This window comes from Penaeus monodon, unplaced genomic scaffold, assembly GCF_015228065.2.
Source record: "Penaeus monodon isolate SGIC_2016 unplaced genomic scaffold, NSTDA_Pmon_1 PmonScaffold_11900, whole genome shotgun sequence".
In the NCBI taxonomy this organism is placed as follows: Eukaryota; Metazoa; Arthropoda; class Malacostraca; order Decapoda; family Penaeidae; genus Penaeus; species Penaeus monodon.
In genome coordinates this window covers 1,037-7,831 of record NW_023640715.1, presented here as the reverse complement: position 1 = coordinate 7,831, position 6,795 = coordinate 1,037, and the positions used below count along the sequence as shown (strand labels likewise).

General features: G+C 39.8%; 1 long non-coding RNA gene across 1 annotated transcript; it reads left to right on the top strand.

Moving 5' to 3' along the window:
* The first annotated feature begins 1,652 nt into the window (after positions 1-1,652).
* On the top strand, positions 1,653-6,431 carry LOC119568978. The gene is made up of 2 exons (XR_005228187.1): positions 1,653-1,727; positions 6,299-6,431. It is a non-coding gene; the product is annotated as an uncharacterized LOC119568978 (long non-coding RNA).
* The last annotated feature ends 364 nt before the right edge of the window (positions 6,432-6,795 follow it).

The following is a 6,795-nucleotide window of genomic DNA, read 5'->3' as shown; positions in this document are numbered from 1 at the left end:
TAAAATTGCATATATCACCTTGTTTCTCTCTTTATTCCTTTATCCAAACCATATATTACAAGCTCTGTTTATACAGTTTACAATATCGTGCCAAAAAATAACAACTGCTGTTTTTCCAGAGGGGGTGTATGCAGTCCACTTTGAGGCCAGAGGGAAATCTCCGAGGACAAATTAACACACTGCAGGAAACTCCAGCAGAAGTCTAATGGCACCTGAAAAAATAGAAAGAGGAGATCAGTTAAGATATTCTCACTGTATATATAATTTTAAAAGACTTTGTGTGTACCTGGTCAGCTTGTTCATATACTCATATAATCCTTAAGGACTGCTCATGTGCTACTTTTGTCTTGCTGGGCTGGCTAAGACAACAAATCCTTAAAAGGACTAATCATGTGAAACATTAGGAAAACAAATTTTTTGTCTTGCTGGGCAGGCAAGGACTGGTATCTAGCTCTCAAACACAAACACAAGTCTTGCTGGGCAGGCAAAGACTAGTACAAACTCGGTCTTTCAAAGAAAGTCTTGCGGTCAGCAGAGACTGGTATCAAAATCGTTTTTCAAGAGTCCTTACAAGGACTAGTCATGTGCAAAATACAGGGCTTTTTGTTGGTAAATATATGTCTTGCTGGGCGGGCAAAGACAATATAATAAGTTAATTCAAGGAATAGAGGAGAGAAACTACATGTAATCCTTAAATTAACAGTTAACTCTAAGCACTAGCGCTTTCAGCCAGAGGCTCATCAGGTGCTGTGAAAGAGGTTAACTGAAGTCTTTATTCCAAAAGATACAATATATACAAGGGAACAAAGACTCCAGAGGAGTCACACGGTAAAGGTGACCGACTTCCGAGGTCCTTCCGGTCATGGCGGGGGGGGGGGGGCGCCTGGGGAAGGGCTCCCACTTCCGGAGTACCTGCCTGCCTCCTTGAAGCTTCCTCTCATCGGTGTGAGGTGACTATGCAACATGCAAAGTAGAAGTTCATCTCCTCTTCACAGGACATAAGAAAATAACAAAGGGGGGATCCTGGCAGGAACCCTTTGGAGGGCTATAATGGTCAGGATGGGTGGGTTAGGTTCTCTACTTGGAGTATCCTGTCTCAACTGCCTGGATCCTGAAAGAAAAACACAGTTTAAAAATCATAAAGTTTAAGTAAAAGGCAGAGGGGAGGGTAATGTCGCAGGACTGAGGACTAGGTTGGGACTACTACTTACCATCAAAGAAAACTGAGAAGTTACCAGTAAGCAGAGAAAATGTAAGGCAGGGGTAACTAAACACTAAAAAATACTTAGACCTTTGTACAAATTTGTACAAAATATTAAACAGTCAAACCTTGCTTGTTTCTCAGTAACTTCGGTGTTAAAAATACCATTCAAAAAATACCAAAAAGGAAGAAAAGATGTTTCCTCATTACCATTGTGTGTAAAAAGTAAATGGTAAATACATCGAACTAAAGTCGGTAAAAAATCGGTCAGAGAGGGACTGGAAAACACATATCAGAACTTAAATCCTGGTTTACTAGTCCTTAAGAGGTTTAAGACCATAACCTCTATGATTTAAAAATAAAAAACTAAATAAAAGTCTATGGAAATCCTGGATAAGTGATGTAACTTTTCAAAGTCTACATAGGATTCTGTGCTCTGGGTATGGAGGGCATGTTCCCCAGTTCCTTTGCTGCCCTTTGCCTGGGTGAACACCTCGGCTCAGCCTCCTCTCTTCTTCTCTTCTTGGTATTTTGTCTTTTTTGTTTACATTTTTAAATTGTTTTTGTAGGAGTATTAGAGATTAAATGTTGTTTGATTCTTTTAAAGTCTATCTCCTGTGTATCAACTGCAAGGAGACCTTTGAAATGGGGAAAAGATTTGTTTTTCTTTTCCTTTCTCCTTTTTTAATTTGAAGTTTTGTAATTTTTCTTTGCTCAATTTATTTCTTTTCTTTCTTGTAGTGCTGGGTTAGAATGTATTTATTCTTATATGATCTATCTATATATAGTGTAGATCTTGGTTCTATTTGTAGGAAAAAGTAAATATGCGGAGGGGTGTTGGTATTTGTTGTATCTTTTCCTTTTTGATTTTTGCTTCTTTTCCTTTTTCCAATTTCTCTTTTTCTTTGTGTATAAATGTTCAAGAGAATTGTATAAATAAATATAACATATATCTCCCATAATTTATTATTTTTGTTATATTGCCTTCTCCTTTCCTGTTTGGGTATTTCTTACTTTATGCCATTCTTTTTTATACTCTGTTTCTTTCCTTTTCTTGTATTTACAAGTTTTCTTTTATTGTTTATGGTATCTTTAATATATGGAGAGGTCTAGGGAATTCTGCTCTGACTAGGTGGTCAGCTATAGGTCTTTCTTTTCTCCAAGCTATCATAGGGTGTGAAGCCGTAAACTTCTTTTCCCATGGGGTTCCTTCTGCATTTTCATTACCACTCCCATATTCTTTTAGAGAGTAGTTAGGACTCCTTCTAAGGATGGGGAGTATAGCATGGGAAAAATTAGGCGGTTTTGTTCTGGTCTTAGTTTTCTTTCTAAGATTGTTTCCCTGTGGCCTCTTTTAATCTTTTTAAAGCAGATCCTAGTGTTCTCTTGCAGTATCCTCTTTTTGTGAAGAAACTGACCATGTCTTTTAAAGCTTCTTCTAGTTGTGTGGCTCACTTACTATTCTTTTAATTCTCAGTGCCTGAGAGTAAGGTAAAGACCTTTTGAGGCTTGGGGGATGGCATGATTGGAAATGCAGGTACTGGTGTGTGTTTGATGGTTTATGGTACACCGAGGTTTGCACTTTTCCTTCTGCATCCAAATACACCATAGTGTCTAGGAAGGGCAACTCCTTTTTGCTGTATTCTACTGTGAAATTCAAGTCTGGGTGTATATTATTTAACTCTTGGTGGTATTCCAAGAGTTCTGCCTCTGTGCCAGTAAAAATTCCAAAGATATCATCAATATATCTATAGAAAACTGCTGGCTGCTTATCTAAATTCTGTCTTCTCTTTTCTATGCTAGCATGTACAAAGATTTCAGCTATAGCCACTGAGACTGAAGCTCCAATTGCTGTTCCTTTGCCTTGATTATAGAAATGGTTGTTGAATCTTAGCAGTGTGCCTTGTAAGACATGATCTATTCCTTCTTTTATTAAATATGGAGGTGGGGCTATGATATTAAAGTCTGTTCTTAGCCTTTCCTTGACATATGCAAAGTTCCTTTCATAGAAATTTGCCACAATCCAAGATGCTTCTCCTGTGGAATGGAGGGGTACAATGACACTATATCAAAAGAGAAGATAATAGAGCCTGATGGGAACCTGGTAATGTGGCTATTTCTTTAAAAAGGCTGTGGTATCTTGCAATCTCTCTGGAAGGAGGTCCAGCAGAGGAGTGAGATACGTTGTTAGCAATCTGTCTACTGGTCTGGTAGGAGCATTACATCCACTGAGCACTGGTCTCCCTGGCCATAGGCTGTATCTGGTCTTTTTCTTGTGGGTTTTGGTAATATATACCAGTGTGGGATTATTGGTTCATGCTCCAGTAGTGCATCTCTTTGGCCTGCCAAAAAACTCCTTCTGTTTCCTCCATCTTTTCCTGAGTTATCCAAGGTATAGAAACGGTTTACTAGGATCTTGCTTTGTCTTTTTATGACTTGAAGGGCTTCATCTGGATTATTTAATGGGATGTATGTTTCTGTATCTGATAAATGTGCTTCACCCATTGCTATATAGCTTCTTTTTCAGAACCACTAAAGCCCAATCCTTGTCTGCTTTTTTAATGGACTAGGTCTGGGTTTTGAGCTAGGTTTAAGGCTCTCTTTCTTGTTTGCTCATGTTTGGGAGGCTGCCTTAAGATTTTTTCTCCTACTTCCATGGTTTCACAATGGATCATTGTTTCTAAACCTGGAAGTTTTTGGTAGGAATGCTCTCTCTCTGTTTCAACGGGAGTTGTTTAGGCATATTTCTCCTCTTTTGTTAAGTGATTCATCATTTACTTGGCTGGCAAGAGGGAATCTGCAAATCTTTTGTTTATTTGCTCTTTTAATCTATTCATAGAGCTTCTAGGTTCTCCAAAAGGGGTTTTCTTTGGGGGAGGGCAGGTACAAAAGATCTTCCTGCTGAGCACAGAGAGTTGGGTTCTGGTCATGGGTACTTCAGATACTATTAATTCCATCCCATCTGCCGTACCCTCCTTCTTGCACTGTCTTCCTCCTGCTGGCCTTGGGCCCACTGGTAATTTCTCTTTGAGGAAATCTTCATGCCTGGGAGGTGGCTCCATGGTTGAGGGTGGCTTATCCAGTGTGGGTTCTGCCCATGGAACCTTGTTGTTGATAATTTTTGTGGTAGCGGACTTGTTTTGTATCTTTTCTTGCTCTTGTGGAGCTTCTCTCCAGTTCTGTGGGTGGTTTGGGTAGTGAGGTTGCACCTTCTCTGGTGTGAGACTTGGGGTTTTCTTTGCTCTTTGGGGTAAGGGGTTAGATGGGTTTTCCTCATCTTGTGGGTGGGTACCGTGTGGGTGGGTGCTGCCTGGCAAATCTTGCTCTTTCTGTTTCTGGGCAGTTGTTCCACCTGTTTGGGCCCCTTTGTTCTGTTGTATTGCATTTTTGTTTTTTTCTGTTTCTGTCGTTTTTGGTGTTTCTTATTTTTCCTCCTTTCCTCCTCTGTTTTCCTCTTAGCATAGCTTTCAAAGACATCCATGTCTCAGGGTTTTCTTTTTCTTTGTATTTGTGGAGCCTCTTCATCTCTATGTTTTGCTCTGTTTCTTGGTTTATCTGTTCTTTGTGTTCAGTTTGTTTGTATCTTCTCTATGATCTTATCATTGAGATGGCAATGACCTTTTCCAACTGGCCTATTGCTCCTACTACCTTTCCAAGAGCTTATTACAAGCTTCTTCCCTTTCTATAAGTCCTGAAGGACAAGGAGGGGAAGGTGGAGTTGGCAGGAATAATTCAAGGGTGCCTGGGCTCCTTATGGTATTGTTCATTGGGAGGGAGATCTGTGTACTGTCCTCTCCCTTGGGGGTAGGTCAATATGATTATCTCTTTCCTCCGAGGCTTCCTTTTCTGCTTGAGGTGTCTCCTCTGTTTCATTACTAGGAGGTGGAGGTGGGAAGCATGCTTCAATGTTTTGTTCTATTACATTCTCCTGTTCAGTTTCTGTTTGGTTATGTTCTGATTTTGTCTGTTCTTTTGTTCTTTCTCATTTTCTGTCTCTATTTAAATGATCTGGTTCTGTGTTTCATTTTCTGTTTCTTTCTGTTCATCTTCCAGGGGTTCGGGTTCTTCTGGATGAGAGTTTATGCTATGTCTCTCATGCATTCAGAACCATGTCTCTTTCTTCCCCTGTCATTTCCATATTTGTTCTTTCATTCATATACTGTATGAGGGGGGTCCCTTCTTGTAACAGATAGAATTACTTCTGGGGGGTTGTAGCTTGTCAATTTTTTTAGCGGCAAGCTAGCTCTGGTATAAGCATCATGGCAGATTCTTCTATAGGAGGAGGGTATTTTCTTTTCAGTTATTTTTCTCTTCTATTATTCTCCTCCTCACTTCTACTGTGCTTGCCCTAATTGCTGCTGCCATTAGGCCTTGCCATTTCTTGCTGCTCCTTGCAAGATCAACTCTCCATCTCAATTACCACATGGGTGGTAGGTCCTCATCCTACTGTCTATGTTCTGCAACATCAGTTCAAATCTATCTGTGACTCCCTTCAATTCACATCTGTCTAGGTATTTTACTATAGCTTGCTGTACTGTTTCCTCTTTATATAATTTTGCCATATCTTTATTTCTGTTTGTTCATCTGTGTAGATACGGGGGGGTGGTCTTGTAAATTGTGGATTTCATCTCTGAAAGGGTCTTCAGGAAGCCTAGCTGTACTTCTCCACCTAGTAATAGGGTGCCAAGGGGATGCTGGACTGCTGGGCTGTGTTTGCCAAGCCAGCGGGTGGTTCCATCCTCCTCTCAGGGCTAAGGGTTGTTCAACAACTGTTTATTTATATTTGTATTTCCTATTGCTTGTTGGAAGACAGGGTCTAAGCTACTTCCCAAAGTTGAGACCATTTCATCTATAATACCCTCCTCTACTGGTCCTTTAGTGTTCTTCCTTATTTAGTGTTGCTCGTGTCATAGGCATCTTCTATAAATAATTTAATTTCTCAGTCTTTTAGTTTCTTTCTTATTTTCTGAGTAATTAAAATTGCATATATCACTTGTTTCTCTCTTTATTGCTTTATCCAAACCATATATTACAAGCTCTGTTTATTATACAGTTTACAATATCTGTGCCAAGAAATAACAACTGCTGTTTTTCCAGAGGGGTGTGTATGCAGTCCACTTTTGAGGCCAGAGGGAAATCTCCGAGGACAAATTAACACACTGCAGGAAACTCCAGCAGAAGTCTAATGGCACCTGAAAAAATAGAAAGAGGAGATCAGTTAAGATATTCTCACTGTATATAATTTTAAAAGAACTTTGTGTGTACCTGGTCAGCTTTGTTTCATATATACTTCATATAATCCTTATAAGGACTGCTCATGTGCTACTTTGTCTTGCTGGGCTGGCTAAGACAACAAATCCTTAAAAGGACTAATCATGTGAAACATTAGGAAAACAAATTTTTTGTCTTGCTGGGCAGGCAAGGACTGGTATCTAGCTCTCAAACACAAACACAAGTCTTGCTGGGCAGGCAAAGACTAGTACAAACTCGGTCTTTCAAAGAAAGTCTGTGGTCAGGCAGAGACTGGTATCAAAATCGTTTTTCAAGAGTCCTTACAAGGACTAGTCATGTGCAAAATACAGGGCTTTTGTTTG